At 41.0% G+C, this 27,073-nt stretch overlaps 1 protein-coding gene across 1 annotated transcript in view; it reads right to left on the bottom strand.

Annotated features, from left to right (window-relative positions):
- The window catches only part of clmpb (CXADR like membrane protein b), a 100,765-nt gene extending 94,293 nt beyond the window's left edge, over positions 1-6,472 (bottom strand). The window contains exon 1 of the mRNA XM_085795154.1: positions 6,315-6,472. The gene's annotated coding sequence lies outside the window, so the exon portion shown is untranslated. The remainder of the gene's footprint in view (positions 1-6,314) is intronic.
- Between the last annotated feature and the right edge of the window lie 20,601 nt (positions 6,473-27,073).

Below are 27,073 nucleotides of genomic sequence, written 5' to 3'. Positions count from 1 at the left end.
TAAAGGTTTTAAAAAAAGAAAAAAGAAAAAAAAGAATAAAGGTTTAACAGATCAACTGCTCTTTGTCTTAGTTACTGTAGGCTCAGCTAAGCGTGTGACTGGCCACAGGAGGTTGCATTATTGTAGTGCCACTGTAACTCAGTACAATAATATAAAAAATAATATACCAAGTCTGATAACATAGTCTGTTATCCTCACTCAGTTACAGTATGTAGTTTCCAAGTACTGATCACAAAATATTTCATCTAAAAGCTGGGTGACCATGTTCTCATGCCAGGATGAAACCACTGTTATTGGGCATGCTGTCGCCTCTGGAGCCCATCGTATTTCCCAGCCATGTCCACACTTAAGAGCAGCTGATAGATTTAAGAGGGTCACCTTGGCTTGGATGCTGTCACCTCTCTGCCGGCCTGCCCCTCTCTCTTCCTTTCTACTGAAGCAGCAGTCCTTAGAGTATGAGTGATTGTGTGTGTGTGTGTGTGTGTGTGTGTGCGTGTGTGCAGCATTTATTATCACACACACTCATAGAACCTCTTTCAAAGCCTCACATGAGCTAGCACTTCAAACGGCTACATCTCCATCGATAGACAATTACCTCAGTCCAGTGAAGAATTTATCTCCAGGTTTGCCTTCACAAGAGAATCATTTGCAAATTCAATTGAGTGAAACAAAAGGTTAATAGGTGTGAGGGAGGCAGAGAACATAAATAGTTTGCAAAGGAACTTGATGGAAATGGATTCTCATGCGAGAGAGGGTTAACTAAATTTTCTCTTACGATTTAATATGTCTCTCTCCAGCGCTAATCTGTATCAATACATCAGATAGCCAGATGGCAGGGAGTCATTGTGGGAATAGAATAACTGACAGGCAGAAGAGCTTTTAAGATAGATAGGGAGAGAAGGGCAGAGGCAGAAGCAGCTCTCATTGAAATTCCTCTGTGTAAATAATTAAGCACACCATGACCTACACAAAAACACCACAGGCAACCGTAACCCCCCCTATATAGCCTACAGTTTATGTGGTATAGTGTGTACAATGGTGTATCATATTTCTTATAGGATGCAATACTCTTATATATAGCATCACTGTAGATAGGAAATAATGAATCTAGATTTAAAAATGCACATGCAAAATGCCTACTGTTACTGTATGTGTAATTTCTCTACCAGTAGCAAACAGGCTGCTGCCATGCATACTGCTGCTAATGGGACAGTGAGCCTATAAAACACTTCCATCATAAAATGGGGTCCTTTGGGGTGGTACAGTACATGTCCATTGGCAGTATTTGAGTGAGGTTTGTTCGAACGGCCAGTGATGTTAGAACATGCACTGTCAGTGTCCGTGGTGTGCTACCAGCTGGAGCCCATCATGACCCTGTCGCCTACAATGTTTTTACAACACTAGTTATGTGCTATTGAGATTTAAGTGGCGATTTAAGACATCTGTGCCTGTGCAACATCAGCATTTGTTAAGACTTCTCATGCTATTAAGCAATGTACCAGAAAGCAATACAGTAGCTAATGTTGCCCCCTAGTTAGTTAGTTAACTGCTTGTGTTAACTTTATATCTGTGGTGATGGTGTGAATTATATTTACTGCATGCCTGGACCAGCCAAATTACACTAACAAAATTGTGAGCTGGTTGTACTTGTTCTAACGTAAAAATTCAAAAACATATCCTTATATTAAGGGTATTATGATTGACAACTGCAGCAATTCTTTATATGAAGCAGCCTGTGTAATGTCAAGTCCAGCCTGTGCAAGTCTTATTAACTTGAAATGGCGCACTTCCATTCACAGAATATACACAGGAGTGAGGAGCGCAGCACACTGCAGAAGCATCACCTGCTGTCAGAACGGAAGATTTCCAGTGTGTTGATGCATGTTCTGTGCAGCCCACTCATTCAGCATCTCGGCACAGTCTTGTCTAAAAATACTTGACATTTTCGAGTGAGTAAAGCAAATTCACAAACAAAAACAGATCCCGTGTCTTTCCACCGGGATGGGGTAATCCCTGGACATCTGTTGGTGAGACGTCCTGAGAGATGGGCCTGCAGAGAAGAAAGTATGGCCCTTTTTTATTTTTTTATTTTCAGTTAATGCCTTGCTTGTGATGATGACAGCCTACGTCCTGTGCAAGAGCAATAAGAGCTCGTTGGCGTAATGGCAGTGAAAGCAATTAAAGAGAACAAGGAGGCCCTGTAGGCATGGTAAGTCTCTTGATGCAGTTTCATAAAAGTGAGGTCTTGCCTGGTAGGAATGTGGATTAAGGGATGGGATGGTTTCGGAGGCATATGAGGGAAACAAAGTGTGTCTCTCTGGTTCGTGCACATGTATGCACACACATACACACACAGACGATGAGGCTGAGAAAAGACAGAGGTGAGAGACCTGAGCTTCCTGTACACGCCAGTGTTCTTTCACACATTGTGAAGCTGGGTTCTGTTTACACGGCAGGTTCTGTGACAGAAACCAAAGTTAAAGTCTGCACCAGGCAGGAAATGTCCTGTTTACACTTCAGTCATGGTTCTGTTTAGTGTAAACTATGTTTAGCTACATTGTATCATATGGACAGCTGATTCCGACTGAGCCTGTTAAATTTCATTTCTCCAGTACGCAATGGTTGTAATATGCTGCAGTTAGCATATGAATAATAATGAGGTGCTTTTTAATAGGTAATTACTTTGTGGAATATGTTTTAACATTTCTATATTCTATATAAAAAAACAACATCATATGTCAAATGAGGAATGTACTCTATTAGATTGCAAGTGACAGAAGAGTTACCAGCGTTTATCGAGTTTATTTGACCTTTTCAGTGGATGACACTAGTAATTGTGTTTTTCATCAGATAATCAGTATAATCTGTGGCGAAGCACATTTTTATATCAGTCTCTGCAACCTTGACATTAACCCTGTTTACATTCTTCTACAGCCTATTAACGGGGATTTACCGTTCCTTTATACCTCCAGTCATTTTGCTGTTTACTTGATGTTGCCAGCCAAGTTGCACATTTACAATGGAGCCGGGCCAACAGTTTGAGGCTATGTTGTTTTATACGCAACACTCATCTCACATTAATGAAGAGGAGCTGGAAGGAAAACTGAGGTGAAAGGTAACATGCTCATTTTTTCCTCTGTCTTCATATGAATAATACCTGTTTTTGTTTTTTCAGTGCCAAGGAAAACCAATTTGTGTATTGCCTATTCTGGACGCCTATTAATATTTAGATATAAATTACACATAGATCAGATATTACTTGCAAATTGAACAGCATGAACTGCATGAGCTGCTCAAATGATTAGAAAAACACTCCACAACAGGTATAAATTACACCATCATACATAAAATATCTATAATTGCTGAATGTAATTGAGATTTAAATAAGTGAATTTTATTATTTTCGACAGAACGACAGTGGTTGTACTTTACAAGGCCTACTCTTGATTCCAAAATGTTTCATGATTTTCATTTTAGATAATATTTCATTCAGTTTATACTTTACATTTAAAAAATGTATCTATTTGACTACAGAACACTACATTTACTACAAACATTAAACTAACGCATTTACCAGACAGTGTGTGTATGTGACCTGTATTCCTCAGGCCATGAGGAGTTTGGGAGTTTTCCATTATATTCCTCTAGTGCACTGAATGAGAGCTACAACTACCACAGTATGTTGTGAAGCACTTTTAGTTCCTACCGAAGCAGCTACTCTTTATTCAAATATCACATTACACTGATGTGTTACATGCAATCTGGTCTCACATCAATTCCATGTCCAGGCAGACAAAATGTAAACCATTGATTACATGTACATGGACAGAAGTTACATAAAAATGTATAGTTTAGCATTACACATTTTTATGGTTAGGCATCCACATGACTTTAAGGTTAGTGATATGTTGTGGTATCTATTAAAAGATAAAAATGTTGTCTTAGGGTTAGGTGGAGGGTTAGGGTTAGGGTTATCTTTCTTTCTTTATGTATAATCGTACGATCGTAATTGTACAATCTTTCTCCAACTGTAACCAAACTCTGGATCCAGTCTGGGACTCTGATGTGAATTGTTGTGACCTTTTTACACCTGCCATCCACTCCAATCTACCCATCTGTTAATAAATGTAGAACTACATTCATCCAAAGGAATGCATTTCCATTTCACACTGTGTGTGATGAAAAAAAAAGGGGATAATTCGTGTTCAGGTACGCGAAATCAATAGATTAAATGTAGTGCATGGGGACATGAACTGACGTGAGACTGTGCTGGTTAGAAGTTACAACATAATCCATTTCAAATCTAGTGTGTATGTGTCTGGGTATGTGAGGTGATCATGCATAATTCAACTCGTGTCTAAGGAGGCCCCCATACCTAGACATGAGTTGAAGGTGAGAATGTAAGTTTGCACTAAGTCGGGAGGCAGCAGATGAGATGATACTGGCAAGGTATCACGGGGCCTCTAGGGTGAGTGAGCTACGGCATAAATAAATGCAAATGCTGGCTACGTGCCCATAAAAGGAGCTAGAATCAAACAGCTGGAGCGGCCTTGGCTACCTGCACAGGTGCAAAGGGCATAGTTTCTTTTTCTGAATCATGCGCCAGTTAATCTTCCATATGACTCATGCTGACTCGTGGATCTAGAAAAGGGTACATTTACTTAGTTCCGCCACAAAAACATCCAACATTTGTTTCGCCCTTATTCGTCCTTTTCACCTTTCTTTCTTTGAGGCAATTGTGTTTACGTCCAAACGTGTCCTTCTGAATGAGGCCTGTAATTGAGCCTTGTTACCTTTTGGCATCAAACAAGGGAAAACCCACGTAGGAAAGCTCACTGCAGCTAGCGAGTTAAAGTGAGCATCATAATTGGAGTAGACACTCAAGTAGGGCTGGTGGGCACACAGATCGCACACTGTTACACCACATGCCTCTCTCTGATAGGATTCCTGCCCCTTTACATTTAGGGAGAGGCGTCAGTGGAGATAAGTAGAAGATCAGTGGTTTCCCCCTACAGATAGTTTCCATTTAGCTCAGGCAAAAGCCTGTCACAGACCACAATCCAACTACTGAGCGACTCATCTGCACTACTCATTTAGGGCAAATGGGAACCTTTACCTTTTAGCACGCAGACAAGTGAGAAAATGGCAGCATTACTCAACAGGTTAAATGTACTTGTGAACCACCACCATCATAGATCATTATTTATTAAATGGCACTTTATAGGCCTCGACACCTAGCATCAAATGATCCCAGTAATCAACGAGGACTGTTTTGGTGTTCAAGAGAACAGAGCAGAAAAAGTGGACTGAATGATGCATGTGTCTCAAATGACTTAGCCCAAGCTGAATATCTGACAGAGGTTAAATATAACTATGCGATATCCAAAAAGATGACCTGATCCCATATAAAAAGTGACAGCCAGGAGGAAGGGATTTCCCTTATCTCAGTGCTGTGACCTTCCAGGGTTTTTTTTTTCTGACCGATAACTTCTCACAGAGCTCCCTGTTATTCACTTTTTGCCAGTCCTGTGTGTATCCAAGTGCACAGACAAGGAGCTGCTAAGAGCCTTTCGCTGAGCGGGCCCTTCCCTTCGCTGGATCCCTGCCGCTCTCCATCCATCCCCCAGTCAGCCTCTGAGGGATGACTGAAGGGGTGTCGGAGACAAGGTGTCCAGGATTTTCAGGATCTTGTCAGGACCGGAGCTTGGGGGACATGGAGTCTATACTTGTCAACAGAGGTGCCAGCCATCATCAGCTGGCAGGAAATACAATATGATAGGCGCATGGCTTAATATCAGGTGGTTTTCCTATACTGGGTGCTATTTGAGGGAGAATGTCCAGACGGTTACTAATGACCTTTGTCTGCCAGTAGCTTTGCCTAGGGAGACCGAGGAACGGTTTCATCAGTCGGCCCATCAGGAAAACACAGGAGGTTGAGAATAGAACGGAAGTGAAAAGAAGTGTGGAGTTGCCCTACCCTGCAGCAAAGAGATTTTCACATTTTCGCACGATGGAGAAAAAAAATATGGTAACTGACATGCTGTCTTTCTCTTATTGTCTGACCATGATTTATTAATGGGCACACAAGTTCCCTTGACACAGCCAGGCATAATCTGCTATTTCAAAAGTCCATAATTTTCACTCTAAGTCTCACGTTAAGTGGTAGTGGTGACAGAAGGCAACAGAATTACACAACATGAGAGTTATTTTAGCAAGAAAGGACAATGTTCTTCTTGGATTTGATTCCTTCTGACTTACAGCGTTCTGTGAGAGTGTGTGTGTTTGTGTGTCCGGCCCATTAGACGGGCACTTACAGGACCAGTGGTTTCCATTAGGCCTGCGGATCAGCTCTCTCTGTTTTCACTGTTGATTTGCTGGGACTGACTGGCATGCAGTTGTCACTCATTACACCGAAGTCCGTCTGCTAGAGCGTGTCAGGCTGGCTCCAGAACATCAGCTTGTCATCTCTCTCCAACTGGAGATTGAGAAAGAAAAGACAAGGGAAGGAAGAGAGAGAGAGAGAGAAAGAAGGGGGTGGCGGGGTGGAAGGCAGAAAAGTAAGTTGAAGCATGGCGTTGTGAAGTCAACTGCAGATGCGACCGAATCTCTCCGAACACAAAGACAGTGTGGCTATTGTTTACCTGTAGCTGCAAGAGTAAAGCTGGGATCTACGTTTGAGAGCTGGGGCTCTGGAGTGAATTAAATGGCAACGATAAGTGAATGTGACAGAGCTATCATGAGAAAGAAAGAACAACGGAGCATCAGGCATATATCTGATTTAATGAGAAGTGATATGGGAGTAATCCTCATGTTAGGTCGAAGAAACAGAAATGCACATGGCAAGAACAGCACAACCAAGTCATCAGTCATGGTCATCATCTGCAGGCAGTAACAAAGCAGAGTATTGCCCTGACTCAACATCCAGGCCTAATGTAAAGGGCAAACGCCATATTATGAAAGTAAATTACTCCTTACGCAGTTGATCAGGCTATGAAATAATGATTCTACAAGGTCTTTATTCGGACGCATTATTACAGCAGATTATTTCTTATAATGCTATCCCAAGGCACCATTGCATCATGTTAAGTTCAACTTTCAGTGAACAGTTTTGCTGTTCTAAATAAATGTTTTTTTTTACTCTAACCTTACAAACCCTGAAAATAATCCACTGCTATAACGTATTAGTTGCATTTGGACATGCTTTTTTTGTAGGCCATCACAAATCAGTCTAACAAACATATTAGGGCACACTCATCTACTAAAATAACCACAAATGAAACTACAGTTCTTTGTACAGGAGGCGACCGGCTTGCAGCTTGGCGACTGTTCTGAAAGGGGGTTCCAGCTTGAAACTCAGCTTGCAGTGAGTTATGAGTCAAAGAGTAGGTGCTGGTCACTGGTACTGATGTGTGGGGGTGGGTCTCCTGTGGGGTTTCACTTCTTTGGGTGTAATTTTGACCAGTGCGTCACCCATGTGTTCTGTTCCTCTGAAAGAGTGCAGTGACACAATATTGTGCTGGAAATAAGTGGCATTTAAGAAGAACTGCAGCAATTCACATTATCTCTGTTCATCTGTTGTTACCAGATGTTGTGTTGCAGATGTTGTCTTTCAGTTCAATCACCTCCATAGTTGGCATTGCATGTATTTGTTTTGTGGTTCAGGCCGCTTTATCAACTTCTAATCAGCAAATAGGGATTTACATTATGCACAATGCATATCAGTTTCTCTCTGTGTACTTCAACTCTCTTCCTCAATATAAATCACATCTAAACCTGTTTTCAGTTTCGGATTTTTCACTCCTTTCCCTTCTTTCAACTTCAACTGCTATTTCATACAAATTCAAAGCAGCAATGTGGTTTTCCTTCAACTTGTGCAGTTAGTTAGTTAAATTATAAAGCTGACATCTTTAAATATGAGGCTTCAGCCCTCAGTATTGGGGTGTATGTACCTTTTTGTTCTGTGTATTAATATAGTTAATACTGTAGAAAAATGTCTGACAACAATTATCAACAGACTTTCCTTGAACAAGCCATGTATGCAATGATCTAAATGATCAATCTGCAAATGGATTGACTTATCTGTGGAGGAGCACTGTCCTTTCTCTGCAGCATCACCATTTTCTCCTCTTGCATCAATCATGCTTATGTCCCATAATGCAATCAAAAGCTTAATGGCAAACACGGCCCAGCAGCACAGTGCTGATGCAGGACATTTTTCTTGCTGGCATAAGTGGACACATAAATAAGTGAGTTAGGGTAATCAGGGAGTAGAGATAGTTGCGGCTTGGGTTATGTGTGCGCTTGTGTTTGTGCTTGTGTGTGTATATCTGTCTACAACGTCAGCCCAATATCGATCACATTCACAGTTGCAAGACCATGTTGGGCAACCTGCCTGCCAGCTTGACAGGTGTCCTTGTCGGCCTAATTCCTCTTGCACCACTTTGTTTCTCCTTTTTCTTCTCTTTTCCTCACCCTAGAGCAGCAGCACCCAAGAGGACTGTTCGTGTGACAGGTGTCCCAGTTGATAGGGAAGGCACAGACAAAGACAAAGGTGAAACGGAGAGACACCTGCTTCCGTGGCTCCCTCTTTAATATGTCGCGAGTGACCCGTGCGCAAAGTCACGTTTCAGCTTAACAGACGCTTTAGCACATAAGCAAACATGCAGACGCATAGGCAAACAAACACCAAGGTGTCCTCATGTGACTGGATTAAGGTCAGGTGTGAGGCGCCGCTGTGTGTGAAGACTCCTTGGAGTAGCTAGATGAGCAGCTGTGTGGCACATTGAGGGAGGAGAGGTAATCACTATTCAGAACGCAAAGGCTCCTTATTATAGGGATACACTGCAATGATGCAAGGCATTCTTGCGTGAAATTGAAGAACTGACATACTGCGTTTTCATCTCCTTTTTTTATTTGTCAGCTTTGCATAGTTCAATAACAACTTGAGTCAGTCACTCACTCAAGTCGAGTGACGCCGTGTTATTATTTCCCCTTTTCTCTCATGTTCAACTTTCCCCTTATCGTCCTACTGAATGGGGCAGCTGACTGAAGCGACACGCTTTTCGTGACACCTGAAAACTTGTGTGTCTGCATCTGGAAGTTTTGCGTCCCGGTGATTGAGGGAGAGAGACCTTCCTTTGACATGCTACACAAATATGTCCAGGAGAGCGGGGGTGATAAAGGGGTTTTGGGAAGGGACTGTCAGCAAAAATTAATATCAGCACACGAGGACATAACACAGGCAACAGTTCAGTGGTTTGCCATGTTCTGGCAGTTATTCACGACGACAACTTTTCAAGCACTGCTTTGCGTGACTTTATCTCTGTAATAATGTATTCATCCAAAGCAGCAGAATCTACCTGGACTATGAGGACTGTATTCCAAGCAGTATTCTGCACATCATGAAAGTTTAATTCAATGGTCATCCAATATGTAAAATGTCTCTGAACTCTGGACTATTTTATACCTTGTAGCAACGGTTCCAAGTTTAAGTTATACAGTAAGTTAGTCTCGACTGCCACTTGTGTTTGGTGGCCTGCTACAGCCAAAGGCTTTTCTGTTTCAGAATAAGTTGAATACTGTTTCGCCCCACTATTGCAAATGTGTATCAAGTTCATTGGGTTTATTGGTAAAGTTGCTTTGCTCACATAACTTGTAGAAAAGTTTGAAGTGCAATGCCTGCAACAGGCCTTTCATGTAGTCATTGGAGTTGTTTTGGCAGGGATGCACATGGAGGTGCTATCAGTTTGACAGACTGCAGCCTGCAGTATGCGTTTGAAGTCTCTCCATCCCACTGACCTGCAGTGCCGTCTCCATGGTACTGTAATGGGGGTTTTACTGCCAAAAGAAATTCTTCATTTGGAGTACAGGAACACCTGTCTCTTCTGCCTAGACTGTTTGATTTTCTGTTTTTTGTAGTTCTAAATATTTTCTTGAAAATGACTGACATCACTGGTACAATATTTACTGTCCAGTTCTCCCAATAAACCAGTGGTTCTCAAACATTTTTTGCCAGGCCCTACTTTCAGAATCTAAAAAAAATAAGGTTTGGTCCCCTTGATTAGCTATGACGGTTATTATGGTTAAGATGACCTACTGAAAGCTGAATTATTGATATAAATCCAAATGAAAGTAAGACCCAAATTGTTAAAGAAATTATTCCTCACATTGTCTTTTGCACTATGCTCTTTTATTGTATCCTAATGCTTTTTTCTGTTGAACTTTCACTATATCTCTCTCCTTCCACTTCAACATATCCCAGTGGCCTCCTGTCCCTACACTGCAGTGCACTTGACCAACTCTCACAAAACATTTCTTTCCCCAGGCTAAACGCATTCTTCTTTTATCCTGCCCTAAATTATATTCCATTAAAACACAGATCCCCAAGGTTTATGACTAGATGTTTTTGATGTTCTCTTGCTTTTATATATGAAATGTGTCTGGACAGAGAAAATACTCATGTTGAAGCAAGGGTATAAATTAGACAAATACTATCTCTCTGTTATATATTTTCTTGTTTTTGTAGTTTGAACAGTACAGTAAGTACCCTGGAAGATAAGTTGCACATCAGTTTGCAGTTTGCAGATAGGCTACAACAAGTGGACATCTTTAAAAGATATCACATTTTCTAATCTAGGTATATCCACTCCTTTTGTCACTGGTGTTACCAGCTGACTAAAAAACAGTAGCAGATACAGTCATGCAGGCATGGAGTCTCAGCCTAAATTCAGAAAACATAGCCAAAACCAAGTGAATTACAAAATGTTGAAAAGGTGATTAGGGAATTATTAACCACTAACACTAAAGTGCTTTCCTCAGCTTTAAAAGGAGGCGGGAACCATTTGAACATATATTATTTAAGTATTAAACTCAAGCCTTGAGATTTCAACCTCTAGTATTTCATTACAAAGTGTGAGAGTGTGTGCGTGTGTTTTATAAGCATGTTGGCTCTGTGGTTGCCATGGTATTTTAGCTTTTTAGTTTAAACCTCCTTGATTTGCTATTTTAAGATGATTCATTCAATATTCCTTGTAATTATTTTTTAAGCAACGGCACTGAAAATAGTCTAAATTAAAAAAAAAAAAAAAACAGCGTGTGATGCTCTCACATAGATTTGAAAGGGCATCGCATCTCAGTGAGAAAAAATATCCAAGACATTTTAAGAGGAGAACTGAAGGAAAATCAAAACAGAAAGAAACAGCAGGGGGGAGCTTAATTCATGCCACCTCACCACAGCATGGGTAGTGGGTGAACAGGCAGTGCTGTGCTGGGGTAACAGAAGAGAGAAACTGTGGGTAACACTGCATGTTGGTGTAGCAGGAGGTGGAAACTGGGTGTATGGAATATAAAAAGCCCTAACACTGTTATCGTTGACTGTCTGCGTGTGCGAGATGCGATGTGACAGCTGAGCAGGGCTGTGAGGGCAGAGATGAATTCACAAATGGTAGCCCCAGGGACCAGTGGGTTGGGGGGAAGGAGGTGGGAAGGGGCGAGGGGGTGACGGTGCATGCAGGGGAGGGGACGGAGGGAGGGTTGGGAGGTTATCGAGGGCTTCAGAGGGTAAACTATCTGCAGTGCGGCCAGAATTCTCCCTTTGCCCCTTGTTTCCGTGTCCAAACACGACCATCTGATGGAACATCAGCAATTTACCATTTCTAAGCTCATTTTCCATAATGACTTTCAGCTGTAGATCTGGTGATAATGTGAAGCACTTCATAGCGGAAGGTCAACAGCAAGGTTAGTATGTGTGGTCTGGCCAAGCTACTCTGAATTAAAGAAGTGGTTGCACACATAGCGGGAAATACACTACTCACGCACTTGGCAAGACTTTGATGAGAAGACTGATGTCGCTCTCACATCTGTACAGTAAATGTGAAGCTACAGCCGCTGGCTTAGCTTAGCTTGGCTTGGCCAAACGACTGGAAAAGGGGAAATGGCTAGCTTGGCTTTGTCCAAAGGCAACAGAACCTACCAGCACTAAAACTCTAAAAACTCCATCATTAATATATGATGTCATGTTTCGTTACATCTGCAGTGTTTTTCACAAAGTCTCCTCTGGTTGCCAGGCAACAAACAAACACATCCATACAGTAACTGTCTGGAAACCACAACTTGACGTGATGGAGATCAGGTTCATTAGTGAACTTGGAGGTGCTGTTAAGGGCTGATTTTTGGGCAAAGGCAGACCAACTGTTTCCCCCTGCAGTATTAAGCTAGAGTACATGGCTGCTGGGTATAACTTCATGTGAAGTAAATGTATGCATGTTCCCAAAATACTAAAGTATTTCTATAAGAACTGATAACACATTGTGCAGGTTGATTGAAAATGTGCACATTCAGCCTGTTTTAAACAAAGAGTAGCCTTAGCCTACATACTGACTCCACCTGCCATTACTGCATCACAGCTAAATTCATTTGTCATGCTATAAGATGGATATTAAGAAAATTAGCCTGGCACAATGCACTGGAGAAATTGTAACTTCTTCTGCTTGGTGTCCATTCAGAGGGAATCCATCAGAACATGTGTCAAACAGCTTCTTCCACATGCTACTCTAACAACAGGACATTGTATATTCAGACATATATAGACAGACCTATCAATAATACAGAGCTGTGAATTGCAGCTGTTTCTCGACTGGTTACCACATTGTCACCCTCCCATTTCTCTAACCTCCATCTGACGTCGGCCTACATAAGGCACTGACCTGTCCTTCCTCCGGGACAAATGCACCGGGTTCACCACATTCACACATTCACCACAAATGTCAGGTGAGTGAGGTGCTGTGCTTCCCAATCTTCCCCGAACAAAACAACTCTGCATCGATGAACCCATTTAAAACACCAGCCTAATGCCAGATTGCAGATGACATAAAGCATCAGTCTCTCAACTCATCACTGATCTGTACCTCCTTCAACCTCAGCCATGCACACACAAACACACTCATAAACACACACACACTTGATACTCAACCAGAACAACCTCTCAGCGCTGGCAAAATTAATCACAGATGCCACCAAGAGTGAGTTTGACAGCACTGAGAGAGAGGTAAATGTGTGTGTGTGTGTGTGTGTGTGTGTGTGTGTCTGTGTTCTGTTAAGCAAGAAAGAGAAAATCCAAAAAACCATTTAGCATTTTAAAAAGCTGCACCGTCTCCAACTCAACTGAGCCCCATTAATTAAAAGGACATGCCCCGTTGAAGCCCAAATGAAATCTCACTCTTATTCACAGCAGAAGACGTCTGTAAGAATGATCTTCTCCCTGCCCCACGGTAAAACCACGTAATCTAGGCTACAGACTTTATCATAATTGGATGAGGATGATTTATGCCAGGTGGAGAGAAATGATGAGAGGGGGGACCTACCACCCGCACCCCACTCTCACGCATACACTCAAACTCTTTCCGCACAATCTCTCTGCTTAAGAAGATGTCACATACCGCTGTATACGCTCAGAGTTTCTTGGTGCTAACATACTGAGGGAGTTGTACATTATCTTGACTGACACTTTCATCACACTGGGAGATTTGTCGACACTGTTTTGGCATGTTTGTGTCATTTCAGAGGGCTTAATTTGCACTCGATTTGTCAAGTTGGAACTGAACTCTGTGGCATTCTGAAGAGTATACAGATCTACTACCAACTGCTGCAACTTTTTTTATGCCTGCTCTTTACATGTGAAGCCAAAGCTCTTTAAAGTTATTGAATTCAAAGGCTGCCACCTATGGTTGGGATCCATGCTGTGAGAAATGGAACTTCCTGCGTGCGCTGATGTACACCGCTGACACCACATTCACAGCATGCAGAGCTGAAGGCCCCTAATACGTCCTCACGCAGGATAAATGCAGAGGATTTCATTCCTCTAATTAGAAATGAAGATTGCACTTGGGGGAGAAAAAAAAAGTAACTTCATAGCAAATAATCACTGAACTGGTTTATTTTGGCCTCTATGGAAAGGAAATGAGTGCCTTGGCAATCTACCATGTGGTTGAATCTTATAGCTTATAAGTTCTCATCAGTGAGTCTGGATCAAGTGTGACGTCAATGAAACACAAATTCTGACTCAGTCTCATCTTTTTGCAATGTGGCTGTGAAGCAGAACAACACCCTCTTGCACCTCTGGATTTGAAAGCAAACAGAAATTTTGTGCGTGCTTGTGGTTGTGAATGTGCAAGGGTAAGCATGTGCATATGCATGCGCATCTGCATTTGCATTAATGTTTTTATTCATGCCTTACTAGTTTACACTATTTCCTCTGCCGTTGCTCGCAGTGGGATTTTGCTTGTGGCTATCCACCCTACTTAAATTTCAGGTAGCTGCACTCCTTACCCCAGAGAGAGGTCCTTGGGGAAGTCTTGTTGTTTGAACAAAACTTTCCACCATGTCTTACTGTAAAAAGTAAAGGCTGCTGCTTGCCTCATTGTTGTGTGGACTATGCATATGGGAGTGCAAGAGTGAATGAGAGTCAGAGAGAGAGAGAGAGAGAGAGATAGTGCAGGGCAGTTTTAATAATATATATATCCACAAAGGTTTCTAAACTATTCAGCATTGCAACAGAACTAGGAGGCATGATCTTTTAACATTAATGGGGATTGAGTGATGTGGTCAGACTTCAAAACATCATTAAATCATGACATTCATTGAATACATCCTAAATACACATCCTGTAGAACTTCCAGTATGTGGCAAAGATACTATACTATATATGTGCTGTTAAGTACTCTAATTTGAAAAAAAAAAGCCTCGTTTTTTTTTTTCTGTCTATGAGCTATGCAGTATTCTTCATCCACAGCTTGTTAACTTTCATCAGAAAATTGTATAATGAGAGAAAAGAAGGAGATGGTAATAATGCTTTCCCCATCATATATTGGGAGCGGATGCGTAGCTAATGAAATGGACGACACACAGGACATGTTGCTGATACAGTGGTAATTACCAACTGCTGCCACTGCAGTACTCACACTGTTTCAGTCACATGCTCATAGCCCTGAGCATGACTTAGGCGATGCTCAGAGCAACTCTTCCCTCAACTCTCTCCTCCCTGCCTGTCACTGACTCCTGCCGATCTTTGCCTCTCTCTGGCTTTGGTCTTTACTTCTCTGTTGTGTGTCTTTGCAGGCTTCCATTGTATTACCATTCACATTTTAACTGTGCAAAGTACAAGTGTGGTTAATGGGTTTTCTCCATAAATATTGCATGTGTAAAGCCACAGTATCTCAAATGGATCATTATTTACAACAAAATCCTAATTATGGCATCCATTGTTCAAAACCAAGAAAGAAAAACTTTTCATCTTTTCATAAAACAAAAAGGCCAACATAAGAAAAAAAAGTTTAAAAAGTAAGCAAAATCCTAAAGTCCTAACTTCAGTGCCATGAACGTGACCCAAGTCAACAAAAGCCTGCATAAATCCACTGAGGGTATACATGAATAAAAACTTGCTGATGTTTACTTTAGTGCGACTGTTCATGACACTTTTGGCTAATTGATCACTTCCCCTTGAGCAAGAATTCCTTATTATACTGAAATGTGGTCCAAGTCTTGTGTTGCCATTAATCTGACTAAGATGTTATCCCACACAGAGAAATTGTGTCTTTAACAGTATCAAATATCAACGCATGAAAATCTTTCACAACTTCATACTTCAGCAGGCACCTAGGGGTTTCAGATGCATTTACTGTACGGGTCTCACAGCTTTAAGCTCATCAATTAAGGTCAGAAAACACTAATATGTCTGTAGTGTTTTTCCTGCTATCCTGTAGGGCTTTAAGGCACATAGTGCTATTATACTATTGACTGGGTGCTCAACAAACTGCAGTGCCGTGTCAAAGGCTGTTACTATTCTAAACATGTCCATCTCATTAGCTGCACTGCACATACACATCTCACTCAGTATGATTAGCATATGCTAATATGTCTGTAGGTGAAATACGTTGGAGTAATTACAGTGCCATGAGACAGAAGGATTTTGAAATTGCAGTCTATTGATTATGGTAAACGGCAAAGATCTTATGGGATGGGGGCAGCGGGGGTTGAATGTATGGAGGCAGAGGAAAGTTGTAAAACCACAGATGCTTCAGAGCTCCTCTTTCTGCAATGATTGCACCATGAAAAAAGTAAGATTTGCTTGGACGATACAAGTCATAGCACTTTTAAGACAGTCAGTGGGTCAATCCCGTTTATTGTTCTAAACCCAACAGACGGCTCATTAAGCGAAGAAACATGGTTTAACAACAAACAATTATGCACAGATCCTAGCACTGCGCGTGGAATTGAAACACCTGCAGAGACCCTTAAAGCTAATTTGGGAGAAATCCTTTGAGTGAGACATTAACTCAGCACAAATGATATGAAAAACTCAATTAACATTTAACCAAGTGATGAAATACAACAATACAAACAAGTGTGCCTCTGGGCGCAGTGAAAATAAACCCTCATTAGCCAGATGGAAATTATTAAAATAAGATAATAAGAAGACCTCCCCCAGTGCAAGGCTGTGCAGGGTGGAAAAGTTAAAGATGTTGTTATTATTTACCGGATATGAAGAATATTCATAAGGATGTTTTTTTAATTTCTCGTGTAAATCCAAAGCAATTTCAGCAGGTACACAAACTACATTTTATTTACCGATTTATTATTTTTCTCTCAAATTTCAAGTGGATAACCAATTTCTCCCACTCTGCTAAATGATGCTCATGCCCATTTACCTTTATTTTAGTCACTGTGCTGCTGTATAGGAGATAACAATATTGATCTCAGTGTTTGTGGTCTTTGCCCTATCAAACAGCCCACTTATCTCGTCCCTGCATCATAATCGAATTAAAACATTGGGAGCAGAGGTTGGAATCGCAAGGGGGGGGAGTGTTGCTACCAGAGTGGTGATGGTCCCAACCTTTTCCCCTCTCACGTGTCACCCATTAATAAAGTCATATATCATTGTAAGCACTGCTTATTCTCCTGCTGTCACTCTTGCACTGCAGTTGGGTTGCCTCCACCACTCAGCAGCGATGGTACTCTCCTGACCCGGCTGATGAATAGAGAATTGGTTTAGGATTAGTCCTTCATCATTAAAAATCCCTCACTCTGCTTGTTATCTCTCTGAATCTGTTGGATTTGAATTCCTATCTGTTCCTGCCATTGATATATTCTTCTTCTTCACCACCTGGCAGTCTGTTGACGTACGTTTATGCTGCAGTTTATGACTTTGTCCGGACTCTTTGCGAGAAACAATAAAGAAAACAATAAATCTACTATTTACATATCCTCCTGCAGTATGACATGTTCGCAGGATCCTGGTTATTAGATCGAAATATGTACCATCATAAAGCGGAGGCATGTGTTGCTATTAGAGCCACATGCAATGCTCTACAATATACAGATATGATTTATGGAGCACCGCTGTAACCCCTCTGATTCCCATCTATGTCTGCTGCTATAATTACACTCAACAGCATTTTTCTTGTACTCGTTGCATGGATTGATGTGCATAATTTATTTACTTTCCGACAGATTTTAAATAGGAAGCATCAAACCACGGAGTAACCTTGGCGCCTCATCCAAGTTCAGTTACACTGCTGTCACTTCGAAGAAAACAAAGTGTAAATATGCAAATTTATTTCCATTTTATGTAACCTTACAAGGGCTGCAGTTAGAAGGCAATGCCTCCCTCTGTTGTTTCTATTAACATCAACATCAAGATGCAACAAATAGCATTTAAGTTTGTTGACACTGCACTGATTAGAAACTCTATTGTCCAGTCAGATATATGACTTCTAAAACAGACCAAAAAAGAAAGAAAGAAAGCCTGTCATAGCGTTGCTTACATGCAGGGAATGGATGGCTGAGATGTCCAGCCTTTTGACGGCTTTTAGCTGAACACAGAGAATGAGCCGGTGCAAATTCAGTGTCTCACTGAAGAACCTTTCAGCACTGAACAGTCTGTGTGTGTTGTCTGGGGGATTCAGTGTATGGCTGTATAATTCCTGTTGCTCTCATAGAGATCTCTCTCTTATTCTAGGTCACCCTGTTGTCCATGTTACAACGTGACTTTCTTGCGATTTGTCTAACCCCACTCCACTTCACTCCACTCACATATGGAATATGAGCCAGTCTCATCAATACATTTCCCACTCTTCTGCATTCCATCAACATTTTCCACTGGTTAATGTATGAACCTTCGCTTTTTGTTGCCAGAGGGTCAGAACCTGACCCCATCCTGGAACACCAGACAGAGAATATAAAATTAATATTTCATAGAGCTCCAACACCCGTCAGACAAATTTATGTGGACATCCCGTCAATAAATGGTTGAAAGATTGATAGAATATGATGTCCCCGGGTGGAGCATGAAGCAGCTGGTGGGAGTGTTGATACAAGTGCTATTTTTGGAAGATCCCCAGTTCTGTCCTTTAATCTAGTCAGGCAGGCAACTGATGCATTGTTGCATGCATCAGTGTGGTCTGGGAAAATTGAAAGCAGGAGGGCATAGTGTCATGGGAATGTCCCATCTCTGCCCCAGTCTGTGGCAACAGCTCATATGTATCTGACATCGCTCTATCAATAAATATGTATTCAAACTGGATTTGTCAATCAGTTTGAGTTTAGTTTGTAAATGCAGTTTATATTTCTAAAGAGAATAATTTCAAACAAACACGTGTCAGTGATTCTGCACTCCTCAAGCCAAGTTCAACCTTAGCCTAGTTATAAAGTAGGCCTAGAAAGTGGAGATTTATACTCTACTAAAAGAAAATGCGGTTCCTCTACACAAACTAGTCCTTAAGTAGAGATAGGTTGCTTTTAAATATTTTAAGGTGACCAGATTTCTCAAATGAAAACCAAGACATTTCCAATTCAGCAGCCAGTAAAATATCAGATGATTTTTTCTGTCAAATAAAAACGATATGAATGTGAAAGCCCACTTGTAAAACTGGTAGGGTTGTAAAAGCAAGACATTATCCTGTGACTGGAAAATGGCTGGAGGTTTTAGAGTAATACATGATTCAAGAGACTCTTGGATAACATCAAGTTTTTAACTGTACTGTATGACTATGTTTTTGATTAAAAAAAGTGTGTATTTCCATCGTGGAACTGGAAAATGACAATCACATAAAAACAGTTTCAGAAAAACATAGTTTGATTTGTCATGTAGGCCTAGCATACAGAACCAGTTCCATGAATGAGAAGCATTGGTGGTGGACAAAATAAACCCGAAACCTTGAGAGAGCATTTAGCTAACAAAAGATGCAAACAATTATACCACTCTGATATCTCTGCCATGAATCTCCTCATCTGAATCTGGGTCTGACTGACGCTCAAACATGTAACTAACCAACTAACTATCTTGATACACACTGCTGCCTCACCTTGTCAGTTACCAGGGAGCAAGTGTTTGCATTAGCATAACCTCTGTCGGCCGACTGAAACGCCAGTTTGAAGCTAACAAACAACATAAACAAAGCATTAGCTACACTTACCTTCATGATATGTCCTCTAGTTGGCAGTATTGATGCACAAACTCAACAAACTGCCGAGTCTTGTCCTGGGCTCAAACATAGGGCTGGTCTCTGTCATTTCCTCCCTCAATCATGGTAGGCTAATAACTCCTTTCACCTGTCCACCTGGCACAAAAGTGTGGTGGTGGGCGGGGCATAAGGCCTTTAAATGAGGAAGTAAGCTGTGCAAATAGGACGAGTTTTTGATTTATTTATTTATTTCAGAAACTTTATTAGTAGCCTACAATCAAATAGTAAATTTTTAACATTTATTTAGAACATGACAGACTTAATGTACACCCTTTGTGGTGTATTCATGAATAGCTGGTGTAGGCCAGTTCTGTGATGCCCACACAGGCTATGTCTTAAAAGATAAATGAGCAGAAATAATCAACTGCTCCCCCTGCCTCTGTGGCATTTGTCATCCACCTACAGGTCTCAGGGCATGTGCCCAGAGGGCTGCCTGGAGGCTCATGGTCATTCATGAAATCTGAAAGGATAGGCTAACTCCAAATAGCCATTAAAGACAAAGTAAAGATCTAAAAGCCTATTTGTCTATAATTCTCGGCTCAACACAGTAACTCAAGGCATAATGTCTAATAAGCTCTAATTTATATTAATGGTTGATGATTAATGATCAGACTCAGAGCTTCATTAGTTTAATGAAAAGTATAAAGAGTCCACAGAAAAGGGAACATGCAAATCAGAATATGTGTCCATAATGTTACATATAAATCATTCTTGCAGGGTCATTGACACAGTTGTGTACATGTGTAACTGTGCGACTGTCAAATAATCTGACACACAAATGATGACAATTGGATAGTGGATTTAGGTACATTCTCACTGAGCCACACAACATCTGTCTCTAAACTAACTCCTAATGTAGTCGTTTCATAGCTCACCTACCACTCTCTGACATCATGAATAAATTAGATGAATGTCAAGGTAAATGCCGAATGATTTTGTACTGAGAAACCCACATGCCATGGATAGAGGGACCACACATTATTAGTTGTGACAATGACAGATCCAAACCCCTGGAACAGCCTTCAATGGATTTGACATGGTCCCATCTTGCCGGATCTGTCAAACTCCTCTTGAACTTTTCTTTCTATTATTTTGTGGTAAGGAGCACAATACAGCCTAGAGCAGCTCCTGCATGGGTTTGAAGTAATGTGCTTTACCCTGACAGTGAAGATAAAGGGCTGGGGCTGGGGGGTGAGGAAGAAAAAAACAACAACTCTGAGGTCTCCAGAGAGCTTACTGTGAATTTGAAGGTTAGCTCTGCAGTTTTATGCCAATATAAGGCTGGTATTCGATTCTAGTAGTCCACAAGCGCTAGTGCAAGCAATTAATTTACACCTGGAATATTACACAGAAAAAAATGACCTTCTTGTGCTCTCCATAAACACCCAGGCAGCTTCTCCATGAAATGACAAGGCTAAATGAAATTTTATTTCATTTGCATCATTGACTTCTTGGAGGTTGGCAATTTTAGCCAGGGCCTGGGGTAGTTTAACAGTCTCTTAACTGTGAGCCACCCATGCATGGTTTATACGAGAGTCTATTTTTCAAAGCACAATAAACATACAAGGATGATGACACCATCACTTCAGGTGAATTATGAAATTTATACATCTCACGAGACGTTCAATGGAGAGGAACTCCAGTTTGAGAGCAGCTGTGTTATCTTGCCTAAATGGAGGAATTCCCTTATCTATTATAACACTATAAATTAAAATCCATTCCACATCCTGTGTAATTTCTCCAATACACTAACATTACAGATGGTGGTCTGACTGACTGCAGGGTTCTTTATCCAATGAGTGTAATTTCCTCAGTGCAATTACTGTACATCACTGACGGCGGTCAGATTGCTAGCCTGAACTTAAGTGGAAATCAGAGAGAGTGAGAGAATTTTAATCTGGAGGTTTTGCATGTAAAGCAAATATTTGCATCACAAGGACTTGGCATAACATCCTCTTATCGGCTGATTACCATAGCGATGAGAATCCTCAAAGAGAAAACTTTCCTCTTTGGGGTTTGAGCTCAGAGTTATAGGTTATGAGCTGAAAATATTGACTGTCCCTAAGGGCATGTTCTGCTCAGCAGCAGGAATAGGGGATACTTCAGTGTTGGTTATAATGAAGTGGGTGGGTGGGCAAAAGCTTACTTTTGGAAGAGGAGAAAAACAAGAGAAGCAGTCTTCTTTTGACAGAGCTCATTATCTTCTCTGAAGGTGTTTGAGGCTTTAAAAAGCAGCAGAGGCAGCAGCATGAGGAGTGGAGAGGAGTTAGTGATCGTACATCCAGAGAGGCTGGAGATTCATGATGTGATGAGCTTTCTACTGTATGGGGTCCATTTCTTAATTATTCCTCTAGGACGGTCATTTCCCCTCCATTTCTCGGCTATGAAGCAGCCTCCATATGGCACCTTTGGCAAAGGGCATTATTCTGCTCCTCAACAGGCCGGCTTCAGGGGTGAGCCTGGCCATTGGAAATGTGCTGACACCTCACTTCTTGGAACAGTAAAGAGGGGAGCAGTGGTGGTGGGGGGTGGAAGAGGAATTAATGTATGTAAAAGAAATGCCCTTTTTTCTTTTTATGGCAACAGATGCTCCCGACCATGCTCTTCATCACTTACTGTAAGTTAATGTTAGTAATCAGAGCCTCTCCAGGGAGATCTGGGGAGTAAAGAGATGCTGTTTGAGTTCACTGATGGAAAGGAAAAAAGGTTTTGGATGTCCTGCCGCAGTCCGTTTTGTGGTGTGGGGCTGTTGCCAGACCCCCCCACACTCTTTCTCTCTCTCCCTTTCTCTTTCTCTTTCTTTCTGATACTGCTACTCAGCACTGCAGCACTGTAGCAACAGGATGGCTCTCTGCTTTAATCTGTGTATGTGTGTGGAGAGAGAAAAGGAGACAAAACATGAGTGGGGAGCAGAGATGAAAATGAAGTCAGAGCATGTCAGGAGCAGTGGCAACATGCGGTACAGATATTGAGCTAACAAGCATGTTGCAATGGGAGCGAGAACTGTGAAGAAATGGAGTGGCTCGGACACCCTTCAGAAGATTTTTGCTTCCATTTGTTTTAGAGGGGTGCTGAGGCGGGGTGGCATGCTGCCAGTGATGAGCTCTTGTCTGTGTGTGTGTGTGTGGATGTGTGTGTGTGTGTGTGTGTGTGTGAGGGAAGGAGTCACTTTATCAGATGTGTCTTACAAAGTGAGGACAGAACATTTCCCTGAAGTCTTGCACTTAATATTTGAAGCAAATCGGTAGAAACTGATTGATTGAAAATGATTATTACTCTGCTGGGGAAGGGATGAGTAATGTTTAATTTGTGTAGCTCAGTATGAAGACTGTAGCTTTTCACTCAAGCCTTTGCTGTAATCTAAGAATCTCTCTCACGTTTCATGCAGACATAACAGACCATATGCATATTGTATATGGATCAGAATTCATTATAGCGCACATTTCTATTGTTAAAGACATATGTATGCAGTATATAGCTATGTCACTTTACCAACTCTATAAAAGCAAGCCTACAACCACCGCCCTGAATAATAAATGACATCCACCGCAAAAGTGGCTCTCCTGCTATCCTGAATTAACTATGATTGATTCACACGTTGCCACTGGAACTATAGGAACCACTCAGACACCATTCCTATCAATTGATTCTCCCCAATAGCAGCACAGGAGGTGTGAAATAAGACTCTGTATAGTTGGGGGAGGTTATTGCTGTATAAGCACTGAGTAGCACTTATAAAGTTACTGGCCATTAAGCTGTGCACTGGATGCACTGAATGGGAAGCCACACTATGACACCACGCTGCCAAAGAGGGATGGCTTAATTAAACTTTCATCTGACAAATATTCATGTGCGTTTAATGATCCCGAATCACTTTATTCCACATGAATTATGAATATTAATGAACAGGAGGGAAGGACGGAAGGAAGGGTGTGTTGTGTGTATAGGTTGAAGCCTAAAGCAAGGGTGGGTGAGGTTGAAGGAGAAGGATGTGTCTAGCCACCAGTAAATCACTTCACAGCCCCACCAAACCCCCCAGGCCAGAGGTCATAATTGGAAGTGGGTATACACTGTGTGTGTGTGTGTGTGTCTGTGTGTGTGTGTGTGTGTAGAGACGTACCCTCATTACAACAGCCTTGTGTAGAAGCATTAAGGCACCATAAGATTTCACCCAGATCTGACCAGAGCAGAGGTGGCTGGTGATGGCCTATTTCTGGTGTCCTGCCCTGTCACATCTCACCTCGCTGAATGTTCACTGGTCACCATCTTGCCCTTGAGCATTGCTCTCATTTTGTCAAGTTTTTTTTTTTTTCCTTCCCCTACTAATTAAAACAATGCAGCCAAGTCTCACAAGCAGGCGTCCAAAAATCCAATCAAAAAAACAGAAGCACTGGTGGGATGGTGGTGGGAAGAGTGTGTTCTGTTTTTAAGCTTAAGTGCATACAGCTATATAATATTTAGCTCCAAAAGTGCTTCTCTAATTTGTGTAAATTGGGACTATTTATGGACTTCTTTATGCTTGAGAACTTGCAGAAAGATTAAAAGGCATATCAGAGTTCTGCTCGTCAGTGTCTTGGATCATAAAACAAATTTAAAAAAAGAAAATCTTGCAAATCTGTGAGTTTCTACAGTGCATTAAACTTGAACAGCTGAATGCACATGGGCTGCAATTATTCACAAGAACAAAAACAATGTAAGCCTCTGATCAGTTAAAATAACCTTTGTCAGCCATAATTTATGTTACATGCAAAGGCAGCAAAGGCCTAATTGTGTCCATGTGTTCTAATGCCTGTGGGCCACTGAGTTTCTCGCAGGAGCTTCTATCTTAACTTGAAAAATAGAAATTCCACTGTACTGTAGATAAATATTTCTGTAGACAATACCAACTCCTGAACAAGCAACTCAGAACCCTTTAATGTTATGATAAACTTGAAAGTGGGCTACAGGCAGAAGGAAAAACATGAAAAGAGGATATTCCTATGACAATCGAATCCAGCTCCCTTCTCCACATATATATAAAAAAGAACGCTTTAAATTCAGCATCTTTTTCTTCCGCAGTGCATAGCAACCGTCTCATATGCCTCCTCTGCCAGTGTAACTGTGGCATTTAGTATCACTGGATCAATGCTGCCATCTACTGTTGCTTATGAGACATTTCAGCATTGCATAGTCTGTAGTATTTAGATGAATCAAGGTAATCGTCAAGATCTTAGTTGAATTATTCGAAATCAAAAGGTCGATTCACTGGTAAAGCAAAAAAAAAAAACACGGTGCATATTCAGTCAGTTTCCATAGACAGTAGTGAGGGTTGTATAGATTCGCTGGGTCTCTTTCATTTAATTTACTCCTTGTCCTCCTTTCCATACCTTGTCGTGTATAATAGCACTCTCATAGCACTCCTGAATATCTTCCAATGCCTGTAAAATAGAAGGAGGAAATACATCAGGGAGATGTATGGGGTAATGGCAATGTTGGAGCCAAAAATAGATTCAAGAGCTTTAGTCATCAAATCATATACAGCACAGGTGTGGTTTTATGGTTTCGGCTTTTTTTTTTACTGCTTCCATTGCAACCTTGCAGCATTTTAAATCATAAGCATTTTGTGAGAGAGCGCCAATACATCCAATACGTCAAATGTTAACAACTCTACGCAGCACAGTGCCCAGTAGATGATGAAGGCAAAGATTTTTGGAGTAAGATTGCAGTGTTTTTCACTATGAGATTATGGAAGCACAAATAAAAATATGTCACAAAGACTGCAAGATATTATTGTATAAATTAAATAGCAAGAAGAGTAAAGGGCAGTCTTGAAATTACAGTAAGGCTGATGTCCTTTACCATGTTTCTCTTACTTGGGCATCATCAGGCCAGAATCTGTGACGATGCTTCCCAAGTGTGAAGGAGAAAATCATTACACTTTAAATTGATGTAATTAATATGGAGGCCAGACACCGAGGCCCATCTGATTAGGGTGGAAGTCAAGCCTCTCATGCCATTCGCTTGACCTCCACACTCAATGATGTCTCTGGAATCAGAAACACCTGCACTGATGCACTGTGAGTGAGACACATGACAAAAAGACAGAGAAGAGAAGAGAAGAGAAGAGAAGAGAAGAGAAGAGAAGAGAAGAGAAGAGAAGAGAAGAGAAGAGTTAATGTTTGCAGAGGTGAAATTAATAAAGGAAGGAGGTGATGCAAAGCAAGAAGGTTAAATGATTAAAAAAAAACAATCAAATAATAGCCTACTGTCCACAGAATTTGTGACAATTGCATAATGTGCAAATAAAAGGCAACATTTAACATTCACCTCATAGATATTGTTTGACTTGACAGCACAGTCTGCTCCCTAACATTATCTACTTAACATAACATACCAGGTAAATCAGGAAGAAATGAATGACGCATGATGGCTGGATTCCTGTAACTGCTTCAGGCGGTATAAGAGAACCATTGTTAATGTCAGTGGTATCTTTCCTATGATGACAAGTCAAAATGTCTGCTGTGAAAGAGGCCTTTTGTGTCTTAGACAGGTGTTTTTTCAGCAAACCACTATTCTTTAATGAAGGTTATGTGTCTTTAGGCCAGTCCTATGCAAATATGCAGTTCAAAAAGTTCAAACAATTTATAGACTATACCTACTCACAAAAAGTTAGGGATATTCAGCTTTCAGATGAAATTTCAGAAATGCATCTAAAATGCACTAGCCTATAACCTTTACATGTGAACTTATTTTGACCTTCTCTAAACATTTGAATGTAGGCTAGATGTCCAACTGTTCACTTCCCACTTATGACATAAAATGCTGTTCTTTAACCAAGTGATTAACCGCAACAATAACAAGTGCCTGATCCATGAATCGCCCACAAAAATGTTCTGGTTCAATGACAATTTATATTTTAACAGTCCTCTTCATCATGCTGTTCACATTTTGACATTATTCGACCAACACAACACCTAACAATGCATCAACAGCAGCTACCTGGCCATTGCCATGAACGGGATGTTGTCAGAGGTAAGTTGCCTGCCACAGAGTGTCATCAGCAGCAACATGGAGACTGGGAGAGTCACAGAAAGACATAGAGGTGGACCTCCTTTGGCCACATGATAAGTTATGAGACATTGTCATTTTTTGTTGTGGTAGGCTATAGGCTACCCACCACTGGTGTTTGCTTTTGTTTCAATAAATAGTTGGGGATGAAGAAATTACCATTCCATATTTCTACGTACTTGCCTTACTTTCATGATAGCCTATAATAGGCTATCACTGTAGAATGAACTTTTTACATTTTCCATTTAATTTCATGACAGTCAGTTTCATGCCTTCAAATTAACCATTAACAATCTCGTTGTTCTAATAGTTCAGACAGCAAAAAACACTGCTCATTATTAATTTGAGAAATTTGCAATCTATAAATAAATTATAAAATGTTGACATGTTCATTCATTCAACCCTATTGTCGAAGTTCTACTTAATAAGCTGTGGTTAATAAACTGTATTTAAGTGTCGTAAAGTTGCCGCTGTTCTCTACGACGGAATCGCCGGTATTACGGCAATTC

The sequence above is a fragment of the Trachurus japonicus genome, chromosome 13 (assembly GCF_045865225.1).
Source record: "Trachurus japonicus isolate A0001 chromosome 13, Traja_1.0".
Taxonomy (NCBI): domain Eukaryota; kingdom Metazoa; phylum Chordata; class Actinopteri; order Carangiformes; family Carangidae; genus Trachurus; species Trachurus japonicus.
Note: the sequence above shows the minus strand (reverse complement) of the source record. Positions and strands in the feature narration are given on the sequence as shown.